This window comes from Argiope bruennichi, chromosome 7, assembly GCF_947563725.1.
Source record: "Argiope bruennichi chromosome 7, qqArgBrue1.1, whole genome shotgun sequence".
Taxonomy (NCBI): domain Eukaryota; kingdom Metazoa; phylum Arthropoda; class Arachnida; order Araneae; family Araneidae; genus Argiope; species Argiope bruennichi.
The window spans coordinates 18,185,080-18,198,349 of NC_079157.1; the positions used below are offsets into that span (position 1 = coordinate 18,185,080).

At 27.4% G+C, this 13,270-nt stretch overlaps 2 protein-coding genes across 3 annotated transcripts in view; one reads left to right on the top strand and one right to left on the bottom strand.

The window, feature by feature from the left end:
- Window positions 1-9,559, top strand: part of LOC129976280 (uncharacterized) — a 51,769-nt gene extending 42,210 nt beyond the window's left edge. Inside the window, exon 9 of the mRNA XM_056089765.1 lies at window positions 9,124-9,559. The gene's annotated coding sequence lies outside the window, so the exon portion shown is untranslated. The remainder of the gene's footprint in view (window positions 1-9,123) is intronic.
- The window catches only part of LOC129976279 (midasin-like), a 263,355-nt gene that overhangs the window by 157,743 nt on the left and 92,342 nt on the right, over window positions 1-13,270 (bottom strand). The window lies entirely within an intron of this gene.

Sequence of the window (13,270 nt, forward strand, 5' to 3'; positions counted from 1 at the left end):
TTACTGTAGTTACTGTATACTACGTATACGAGAAAATAACGAACGATTAAAGGTATATCAATAATGAAAAATATGAAGAAAAAAAAAACCCACCAAATTTAACACAATTCTATTATTTCTCCGCTGCACTCCCTGATTCATGCTTTTCACCTTCTCAGTATATGCACTCATTCGACTGAGATCGAAATTTAACAGCCATTCCATCTGAGCCATAATGCAATAACATATTTAGAAATAATTGCATTAAATACATTACTAATACATAATTTTTCATTAAGTTTAAAAGATAAAATTTGTAAAGCAAGTGTTTTCTCAAAGACATCGCTTTTGCATTCCAGTGAAATTCGATAACAGCCAAAATATTAAACATATCGATCACGGATGGTCAAAATTGACTTGTGTATGACGCAGACGTATAATAAAGAAATTAATTAACGAGCATAATGACTTCTAATATAAAAATAGCATCATAAAGATTTTTAAAAAATACCGAGCAGAGTGGAATGCTCTACATTAATCAATATGCGATCAATTCCTAGAAAAATCTATGTCGTGAAAAATGCAGAACCTAGTAATGTAATTTAAAAAGCAAAGGCCTTTCTTTTTTTAATTCTGATATATATTGATTATACAAAAGTTTCTTAAGTCCCCCCTCCCTAATTTTGCTTACAACAGACTTATTAAAAAAGCGATAACATATTAAAAGAGAAATAAGTTCAAAAAATATTTCTTTCAGTGGTTTAGCACGAGGCTTCTTAAATTGTGAAACAAATGGAAATGTAAGGGGTTGTGAAAAATTATCTTTGTTTAGTGAATGTTAGCCGCCTCTGGCGACCAGCTGGTTCCAAAAATTTTATTCGCAAAAAGCTTCAAATAAATAATTTATGTAACTTAATTTTAAAGACTTTCGCAGTAAAATGTAACATATTTTTTCAATTTCAAATTCTGATAGGCATGGAAATGGCATGATTCATAGTTTTACTACGTTCATTCAACAAGCTAAATAAGGAATAGGGTATTACCTCTAATTTTCTTTCTACTCACCTAAAGTTCGAACTTTTAATTTAGAACGGAATTTTAAATACTTCTGAAATTACATTGGAAACAGCAACAAAATTTCAAAAACTTATTCAAAAACCTGTCTTAAATAAAAACCTGCCTAACATGGGAAATTAAGCTTATTTTCGTAATTTCATTTTTAAAAAAAATAATCTAGGATGGAATATTTGAAGTAACAATGAAAATGATATGAGTTTTGTTTCAACAATGAAATATGTTGCGGTGCAGTAAACTTAAAAATATATATTTTTTTAATTTATTTAAAAATAGATAGACAAAAAATAATATTGGCAACAAAATTGGTATCATCGAAATAATAATTATTTTAAATTTTTATGTGATGTATAGTTCATTTTCGTGCTGTAATATTTTCGGAAGATACTGCAGAAAAACGTCTGATTTTTAATTAATTAAAATTTCAAAAAAAAAAAAATCGCCGAGGTGCACATTTTTACATTCCAAAATATAGCGATGCCTCATTTAGGACTCTCAAGTCTGACGATCTGTTCTGTAAAATGTCAACACAGACATATAAACACACTCATCTTTATTATTAGAAGAGGCAGAGATTTGTAAACAAAAATACAGTCGAATCTCTAGATATATCAAACCTAAAGATTTTTTTGGGGAAAAAAATATTTTGGTTATCTTGCAAAATACAAATTATGAGTAATTAATTTTTAGGGATTGACTCATCATGCAATTTTACTGCGTCTTTTAGTAAGATAAAATTCCAAACCTTAACAAAAAATTCCAAACAACAAACAAGCAAAAAAGAACACTAAATCTAATTTGAAGGGTGGAAGGGAGGCTCATTCCAAATAAGGAAAAGAATTCGTAGATCAGAGGTTAAGATTAAGATATGACTCATTAACAGGAGTTCATTACTATTTCTTAAATGATTTTCGGCCCTTCCAGAATTTTTGTCTACTTCAATACGAATAGGTTAAATAGTTTCTCTCTAATTTGATTTACATTCCTTCTACAGAAAGAAAGAAAATGGTTGCTCTTTAACTGTAATATAAGAAAATAACTCTTACTAATTAAATAAAATTTTCTGTTGAAAATCCACGATTCCTGTTAAAAGTTCGACAAATAAAATTTTCGTAATATGGGAATTTCATTAAACCGTGGAAATATATCAGCTAAAAGATTTCACTTAAACATACAAACGCATAGATTTTCTTTTAATTACTTAATTATTAGGCGGAATTATTGCTCAATCTCAATTAAACTGATGTCCATGTTTCCCTCAATAACGATGATTAAACATAAATTGCGACATACATTAAAGCCGTGTTATTTTAGTAACTTTACAATTGTGCTGTTTATTTTGTGCATCAACATTCCAAATGAAATCCAATCCTATGATATCATAATGTCATTTCAAAATGTATTTAGCAATACTTTAATTTCACCTTCTGATTCCTCAAGTAATAAACTCAAATAATAAACAAGATTTTTCTTCCTTGGTTTTTAACAATTGAAGAAAAACATTAAATATTTTATGAAATAATAAAAATGATTTGAACTGCATTACTTTAATGAGAGGAATTATACAAAATTATGCAACGCATTTTTTTTTTTTTGAAAAAAGTCAATATTTAGAAGAAAAAAATATTTAGGGCAATTAAATTGGTATAAAGAAGACGTGTTTTTTTTTTTAAATTTTAAAATAGTATAATGTATCATATATATTATCATAAAGATAATAATTATACCAGCTTCGCACAATAATATTTTTAGTAATTATAAAAGAAAAACGTCTAATCTCGTCTCAGTCATTAATTAAAATTCTATTCAAAATTCCAAAAATTCATTCCATTTCTACCCTCCAAAATATATCTATTCTAAATTTAGTAGATCCTTGTTAAATTACTCTCTTATAGAACGCAACCCACACAGAAAGAGAGTAAGAGAAACACACCCACTCACAGCCTCCTTTATTATTAGTGGGGATTAATGCTTCACATTTTTAAATTTGTATTTCAAGCACGGAGTTAAAGAGAAATATTTCTAACGAAAACCTTTTTCTCCTAAAAAGAGATCAGCAAGTGAAAAACTTGAAAAACTAATATATTCACATATCAGATGGGTGATAAAATGAAAGAAAATTTCTAAAACGCTGTCGATAAAAACTTTGCCACTGCAGCAAATTTTGGGGGGGAAAAAAATCACCTTATATCAGTTATCAATGCCATTCACGAAGCTAGTTTCAATATTTTGTTCTATGACTTATTTATTAAAAAAAATGAACTTCATAAAACAATGATTTGTTTCAAACATAAATACTGAAAAATAAAATGCATATGATAAACTAAATCATAAAATGAATAGATTTATACAAATACTCGAGATATTAATTAAAATGCAGAATTTTTACAAAAAAGAAAATTAATTGATCTCAAGAATGATAAAATTTGATTTCGAAAACACTGAAGATATCTGCACATGTGTTATATTTACACATCAAATAGAAAAGGTTTTAAATATAGATAAATTACATGACTGCATCTCTTTTCCTTTTCACAAACTAAAAAATACATCATCCTTCCTTAAAACTCCATTCAAGAGGGGGGGGGGGTCAAATCTCCGAAAAGATAAAAGTATCAAGAATATTAAAAAATAGAGAATGTACTCTTTTGGTAAGATATATAAATACATAAATTTACATAATATTAATCATTATTATTTTTTCAAAGTCACTTCTATTTCAGTTTTCAAAAGAATACTTTAAATATTTTTTATTACCTGACTGTGACCGTAAGCAAAGTAATTTGTATGTAAAGGCCTTTTCAAAAGAAGTGAATACGAAAAATGAAGATAAAAACTGAGATTCATCCATAGAGAGACTAAAAAGGTTTTGAACCATTAAAAATAAATGAAAAATTTAAGAACTTATTTTGATTTATCAAATCATTTGAAATCTGCATTCAATTTTTCAAGGGCATCAAGAAGGTATATAATATAGAAATGTAATTATTCTACACTTAAAAGGTCGTAAAAATTCCTCTTTTTCAAAATGCACCGAGAGCGTTTCATAATATTATATATATATATATAAATTAAACCCTAATTAATCCCCACAGTTTTATCTTATTTTAGCCAATATTAACTTCATTCTAAAATGTTTCCTTATTTCCTGATCCAATTCCATCTTTTTTATTTAATTAATTGAACACGAGTTATAAAATTGATGAAGTCGACAAGTTCCCACATTCCGAGTCAAGGAATAAAAAATTGTCACGCTAAGCGAATTATTTTTAAAGATACCTAGATTTCCATATCCTAATTAGACACGTGTAAAGAAATCCCTATCAGAATCTCATGGTATATAATGACCGGCAAAAATCTCTCTCTCTCTCTCTCTTGGCTCTTTTCTTTTTTCGCTTTTGTGTCGTTCTGTGTTGAGGTGCCTATTCGCTCTGCTTATACATAAATTATGCCACCCGGGATGGAATAAAAACGTTTAAAAATTCGAAATGTCTCTCTCTCGTTGGCCACGAAACTGCTCAAATATATATCTTTCTGCTGGACTGACTGAAGCATTTCATTTTCATTTTGTATAAAATACCTGTGCATAAAAACGTTATCAAAATAGATTTTTATTCATTATAAAATTAGAAATTCCCATAATAACAAGTAAAAACTGATTACACAAAATTAATTATAACAGAAATAAAGGATTTAAAAAGGAAATTTGTATTATTTTTAAAATGAACGAATAAAAAAACTATGATAGCAATGGTATTACTAAATTAAATATATCATTTTTATAAGTATAAATCTGTAAAAGAATAAATTCCTAAAGGCAGAAAAGCGAAATTGGGACAAAAAATGAATACAACTTGTCAACTCTGAAAGATAAATATATTTTAAAGTATATTATAAAGTTCCCACCAAAAAAATTAAATCATTTATTATTATTAAGATATATTTTAATTCTTAAAATTAAAATATAGTATCTTTTCATACGAAAAATAATTTAATAAATAAATAAAACAGCTAAAAATGAAAGTTTTAATCAATAAATGTATTTTAGTATAACAAAGTAAATAAATTATGATTCATTTATTTATTTTATTGACTTCAGAAGAAAATTTATTAATAATTAATTATAACTATTCAATTTGAATAATTAATTTTATAAGTAATTTTCTACTGTAAAAAAAGTTGAGAATCATTAGTTTTAAACAGCAAAATTTTGAAACAGTATTTTAAATAGGATTGAAAATCAATTTTATCATGTATAATTATTTCAATATTTCCTTGGTAAAATTAAGTTAAAGAATGATTTTACGAAAGGAATTTATATCCTCATATAAATTTGATTATATACAGTGAAAAAAAGCAAAGATATTTAAAAAGAAAATAGCATTAAGTAAAATTTAACTTCAAACACATTTGTAATTTCTATCTCTACAAGATAAATATGTAAGTATGTGAGTGCTGATGCCATGCAAATCAAACCACTCAACATAAAGATACCAAGCTTCATACATATATACTTTGGGAAGTGGGAATATGAGGTTCTGTTTTTTTTTCCCCAAAAAAATTTTTTAATGAATTAAAAGTTACGGAAAATTTCGTCATCTTTGTTGATAATTGTCGATTTTTGTATCATTTTAAAATTTAAAAAATTATCTTTTTAATTATGCCAGTTATATTAATGCATAAAGTTTTTCTACAGTTAATCAATTTTGAAAAAAATATTTTAGACGTATTTTACAATCTATCACATTACTGAAATGAAGCTCAATAATTTTCAATGTTACTACTACTATTTTATAATAGCTCTTTTTTTTTCTCCCATTGTTAATTATCAAGATATGAAGATTAGGCTTATTTTTCAATGTTGAGAAAGTTTTAATATAAAGCATGGTTTTAATAAAAAAATTTGAAATTCTGTTACATTTACAATTAATGTTTATTTTCACAATCAAATAATAGTGAAAAAAATTTTTAATATCCATTTTTAAACACAGTTTCTCTTTCTTGGGATATAACCGGACATGTAAAGACAAACAAAAAATTAGAGAAATACATAACACAATGAAAAGAATGGGTCAGACTTTTAAAATAGTATGAGTTATATTGTCGACTAAAATTAGAGGTTTAAAAAAGTATTCTTCGGTCGGTAAAAGCTACTGAAGCCAAGTCATAAAAAAAATATTTAATTGAATTATTCAGCACATAAATTTAAGCAAACTGCTCGCCAAAGGCGGCGGCGACGATAATCGTCCTTAATGCAGGAATGATTCTTCATGGAAGGGAAGAATATAAAGCTTGTAAAATAAGTCTATAAACCTAAATTCAAATGTCGCTGTATAAAGCCAATTAGCAACCCTGAAGTTAAACTGCTGTCTAAATATTTGCCTCATCCAGAAAATCGATTCTTTATAAACACTTTCAGCATGCTAATTATGTAAGTCTGGCAGGAAGGCGCAAGGGAAATTATTTCACGTGACAAAATAATTTTTCTATAAAAGAAAAACAAACCATTAAACTTTTATAACTAACGTAAAAATAACCCTTGCAGTGTAAGAAAACGATCTTTAAAAGAACATCTGTACTTTATCAAGGCTTATCAAATTTCTTCTTACTTTCCCTTCTCTAAAATTTAAAACAGAAAACAGCTTTGAATAAAAAGACAGATATATAGCAAAATAAAGAAAGAACACAAAGAAATTTCCCGCCCTTTTCATACGCTACCTCAGAAACGTAGGGTAATCCAATAATGAGACAGCAGAAACCAGAAAAAGAACAAGGAGAGATATTCTCAAAAGGAACTCTTACTTCTGTGGAAAAAAAGACGATTACTCTCCCTGTTTCTCTTTTCTTTTTTTTTTCTTTATGTTTCCCATTTTATACTTCTGATTTTGTATAAAGAGATTTTCTCTTTCAAGATATAAGACGTGAATTTTCTGTAGGTTTTTCTTTTCTCTCTCTCTCTCTCTCTCTCTTACCTTCATGCCTAATATCTTCGTATATTTCAGAAAATCAATGTGCATGCTTCCAGCAAAGAAAGAATATTAGATAGAATATTCAGCAGGATATTTAATTATTAACTTCCTACTGAAATAAGAAAATAAAAAAATACAGAAGGTACATATTGTCTGTATATGATTCTATGAAATCATTTATAATATTTTTTTTTAAGAAAAGTATATTAGATAAAATATTTATCACGATATTTAATTATTAACTTCCTTCTGAAATAAGAAAATAAAAAATACAGTAGGAAGGTATTGTATATGCACTTCAATTACATGAATCTATGAAATCATTTATAATAATTTTGGAATTAAAAAAATTGTTGAATTGTTAATGCAAAGATTACTTCAACATTAAAAAATAAAATGAAACATATTCCATTGACACAGGTATCAAAAATTTAATAAAAAGGAAGGTGAAATTTCGGTCACCAGAATATACAAATAGGGATAACTTTTAAAATTCTTTAAATTTAGGAGAAAATTTTAAAAATGTAAGATAGTGGTAAAAGTTCAAATGAAATTTTTAATTACCTTAAAAATAGAACTGTATACCTTTTTCTTAATTAAAAAAACGCATCATCCCAATGGCTTACCACTATCTTACATTCAGAATTAAAATCCAAGTTAGTACAATATTCAAAAATATATTTAAAGTTAAAAAAAAAAAAATGTAAATTAAAAAGCAATTTTTACTTCAGAAAAAAATAATCAATAATTTAAAAATGTATTAAAATGAATTAAAAATAATCAATAATTAAAAAATTTATTCAAATGAATTTCATCCTTTTAAATGAGATAACGTCTTATTTGTATCTCTCAACTAATATACAAAATTTTCCAAATTTTAGATTTAAAATATTTTCTTATTATTATCATTAATTTTACTACCATTAACTAAATGCAGTAAAAATCTGCACATAGCATCTTTCAATTTCTGTAAATTTCCAAAAAAAAAAAAAAAAAATCGGAATATAAGGGGAAAATATGATATCCAAATTTTGCATAGTTCAGTACAAATAGGAATAAACAGGACAATACTAAATTTACTGACGAATTTAAAAAGAATTAAATTAGACCAATCATTAAGGTACATCCTCAAGATCTGCACCCTTCTAAGAAGAAAAGACTAGGTAATAATCTCTATTGAAAACAGAGAAAGTAATGTTTCTGGTTGAACACTTATTGATAAGACGGATTTTTTTTTATTAATAATTTTTTTTTTCAGGATACAAATTTAATATTCCTGTTATTTTGCCAGCTAGAGAACAAGACAAATATTTTACAACTATAAAAGTTAATTATTATATGACAAACTGAATTTAAAGCAGTTTTCATAGCTCTTGACCAATAAGTTTAATTTATTTGAAAATATTAAGAGAAACATTTGCAATAAAAATTTAACATTTTCCTTGTTGGTTATCTTTTAAAATATTTTTTTAACATGGCATTTACCACGTAATAAAGGGTGAGAAAAAATTATTTGTGGTTTTATAAAAATTCTGGGATTTCCATTTTTCGTCGATTCTGAATTTTAATCTTTTTGAATTTGTTTATGTAATTCAGAAGCATATGAAAAAATTTTAGTTAAAATTAGCATGTTATAAAATTTAGAATTATATGAAAAATGTTACAGATCACAAAACAGTAAGAACAGTTTAATTCATCAATAAAACAGACACAAAGAATGTTTGTCAATATCTTACAACTGGATGTCAAGGAATTTGTCAAACATCTTTCAATACTTAATCACGAAAATTTCTCTCTTTTCCTTTTTAATGCATCATACATTTCATTTGTTCTTAATTTGAGGCAATGTATTAACACAATTATATGTCTAAATAAAGAGAATTATATTCCTGCATAGATAATGTGTAACAAAGTGCAGTATAGACTCAAAGAATTCTGCAATATTTTTTAGAACTATTTTTTTTTTAAATTATTATTACAATTATCAACATCAAAATTTGAGATTGTCTTCCCAGGTTAATATAAAAAAAATGCTTTTCTTTTTGAACGACAGATAATTTTTTAATCACTTTGACTTATTTTGATTCTTTTTCTTTTGTAGGTTCTGAAGAGCACATTCTCAGAATCAGGTGCAAGAAAGAGACATTCTCAACAATAATGAAATCTATCAAAAAATATCAATATATACTTAGCAAAGAGTTTTCCTTCTAGCATCTGTGATTTATTTTCATCTAGGTAGCACAAATGGAATACAAACGGCTGGACATAACCAAAGTCAAGAAAAATGAAAGTTTGACCAAAGGAATGTTATGTTGAAAAGAATGCAAGTAGTAATGATAAAATACACATCTCTTACTGACAAATACTGTTCTATTCTATTGAAATAAAATGCATGATTATTCCTAAATATTTTACCCTCTAGTCATAATGAACTATGCACTATTCTAATTTTTAACAGATTGTCTCACTATTAGTCATGTGATATGCATGTCGATACCTTTTTTAATTATACATGTTGTTGAATAATTTTAAACTTCTTGATAGCAGGTATTCACTAAAGAATTTTCAAAATATGTAATCAATCAAATTTTTTATATTTTCCTCATTGATACATACCAGCAACTAAAAACTATTCATACTGCAATTTGAAATTCAAGTGATTTGCATTTTAGTACTATCGATTTTACTTTCACACAATTTTTTTTTTAATTTAAAAATTTTTTTAAACATTTTTCAGTGCTTTTTATTGTATTTTACATTGTTAGCATTTATACCCTAGCAAATAATAGTAATATTAAACACATTTTTTATGTACATGTTATTATAGTTTTTTTTAATAACATAAAGGTAGATATATCATTAAAAAAAACTTTACCATGCTATGACATTTAAGACTTTTTTTCTAAACTTATATAGGCAATACTTGCAACACTTATCATACAGAAATTTCTGAACCATAGATTTCAGCTATTTTCAATTACAAAAATGAAGATTTTGCAGTTTATTAAAGCAATTATACCACTTTATATTAAAAACTGGTGAACGAAAGAGACTAATTCATCAAAAATGGTACCATTTTAAATACAAAATTTTAAATTCAAGATTTTATACAAAAGCCAAATCATAGCACCAATTATGAGCATTTTCAGTGTCTATAATTAGGAATTCAAGGTCAATCTATTACATAAACAAATAAATTAAAAGATAAAAAACAAATATATTTATATATTTTATGAAAATTAACATCCTTTAACTGAGAAAATTTTCAGCCCTTTCTCTTCAATTACTATTATTCTGAAAAAAGATTGTGTGATAGATATGGTCAATATTGAGGATTATTAGGCTGATTTTTAAAAAGGAATTTATTATGAAAAAGTTATTTTGTCAAATTAAAATTTGCTTGTATGGCTTATTTTAAAACCTCTGCAAAACCTTAATTTGAAAAATTATTTATAAAATATTAAATATAAAAGGAAACATAATTTATAAATTTAATTACCATTAAATGTCAGTATATATACTTTCAGCATCCCATAAATAATGGAAATTTACTTATCAATAAAAATTAAAAACATTTTTTGTAAAACTAGTTTCTAACAAACTTCCAATCAAAAGAAAAGTTTAAAAAAAGAAAAAGAAAGAAAAAACAACACAATGTTGGTTTGAATAAGACATCCCCCCCCCATTTCATAAATTATTTACACATCATCAGAATCCTTCAATAAGAAGACCAATACACACAGTGCTGTCATTCACGTAATCCATGTTCCTCTAACAGTCCATCTCAGACACTGGTCATATAAAATAAAATTCTAGTTTCTAATCCAATAAAATCCGTAAAAGCAGCCTTACTCTAAAACTACAAAACAATTCTTTTCCTTTCACAAATCATTCCCTGCAAAATTATTATTTTAAGTTACTTTTTCTAATTACTATACACATCGAGTATCCGGCCTTTGTATCATCCGGTCTAGTTTCCTTTTATCGTAATTAAATGAGAAAGGCAAGGCGTCGCATTGGCAATATTGCCAAGGCATAGGAGGCGGATGTCTATAACGATACTCTTATATGCAATGCGCAAAATACAAGTTGTGACAGAAAGAGAGGCTGCTCGCTGTTCATTGTCAGCGTGTAACAGTCCTCAATTGTTGCCGCTGTTCCTGATTATAACTGTACAGTACGTACAATATTCGTACATTGTTCTTAAGGTATGCTAAATGGGGTTTTTTTATTCAGTGTACCACAGTGAACGATTTATGTTAAAGTTTTGTTTATGCTTTCTGCATTTAAGTTAGACATTACAGATTTTATGTTAAAATGTGAACAGTTTATATCTTTTATCTTACTTTTCCCTAATGAATTCTTGAAACGTACAGTGCAGTATATAAACTACTAGTACAGAGATTTCTATTTTAATTCGGAAGTTACTGATAACTGCTTCTATGAATTATAACAGTGAGTTTTCGTCTTTTGGTATTGATGGGCAAAGAAATTTCATAGAACTCCGGCTTTTTTGTTATCCGGCTGCTCATCCGCCACATAAGACCGGATACTCGAGAGTGTACTGTAGAGTTTACTTCTCAATTGAGATATAAAATAAATTTAGTTAAAGCAGAATGGCATCATATGTACATTTGACCCCTCCACCACCATAATTAATCCTCAATCTTCAGTGTGATCAAATTTCATTGATGACCCAAAAGAGTTTAAACATCACCCTTTTTTTTCTTTTCTTTTTTTCTTTTTCTCCTTAAAAGAAATGCAAATTTCTTACTTGTTGCCATAATTAAACGAATTCTTGATTATAGTTATGTAAAAAAAGTTAAGTATTTTACTTTTGACTAGAAATAATACTTGCTGGGATCTAATTATCCGATTAGGGCAGTAAATCTTAACTTTTCATTGGATTTTAATGTAAATAACATATATAAATATAAAACATTCATTTTTTAAAAAATTAATGGAACAGTTTTAGAAATTTTAAAAGGCACATTCCACAAACATATTTTGACTACATAAAAAAATCTACCTATTATCTATTCAAACAGCTGCCATTGCTTCTGCCTAACTTCTAATTCAGTTGCAATTGATGAAGTTTAAGGAATTACAAAATATCAGCTCTGACATGTATAGCTTCGCCATTGGCTTGTATTCATATGTAAATATAAAGGAAACGTGGACAGTTGCGATTGCGTCAGAAGACTGCAGCTATACGCTACCGAACAGGGATATAAAGGGCAGTAGGAGGTGTGCACTGCACACGGTATTCAATAGTAAAAGCTTTTCGTATTAGAAGAAATTGATCGAAAGTAAAGTCGTGCTATACATGGATGCGTCCAGATCGAAACAACGCGCGGTAGTGCTGTTTCTGATTCTTCCACTGGCGTGGACCACTCGATTTATTTCCTGCACCAAGGGAACACTATCAACACAATACTGCAGTATTCTGACGAAACTACGGAAAGCAATCAAAAGTAAACGGCCAGGCCTTCTCATACAACAATTGATCCTTCTCCATAACAGTGCCACCTCACACGTCTCCCGTGAAACCCTGACGACCTTGAAAATATTCCATTGGAAAGTGTTGGAATACCCGCCTGTATAATCCGAATCTGTCACCCTGTGACATCTACAGCTTTGGGCCACTTTAGAGAGCATTAGCGGGGACATGTTTCCATTCGGACGGCGAAGTGAAGGAAGCTATACACTTCCTCCAAAATCATCTTTCTACAGCAAAGGCTGTAGAGACCTGCGACCTAAACGATGGAGCCTGTGTTACAACGCCCATGACAATTTCTTTTGCTTTAAATAAAGGCATTCTTTTCATTTAACTTGCCCACTTTTCATTTGGGCAACATAATATTTGCAATCATCTATACAGTAGTTTTAACTAAATTTTACTATCCATTTTATAATGACTATCAGTTTTTTTTAATCAACTGCACAAAATATTCATTCAAAATCCTTTTTATCAATACTTCTTAAAACTTATGCTCCTTTTAATAACACAATTTAATATTTTCTTTCAAAACCATCAATTGTTTAAAAAGAATTTTATAAATTAAGAAAACATCCACAACAAGACCAAAGTTCTAAACAGAACAAAAACTACAAACTGTAGACTATTAGTAAGTAAACTATTAATGAAAATTTCAGATCCTAGAAGCTATGATTACGGCTATGTCGATTTTTGATTCTTCAAAGGAAAAAAAAAAAAAAAAAAAATAGATATACTTAAAGAAAGAATC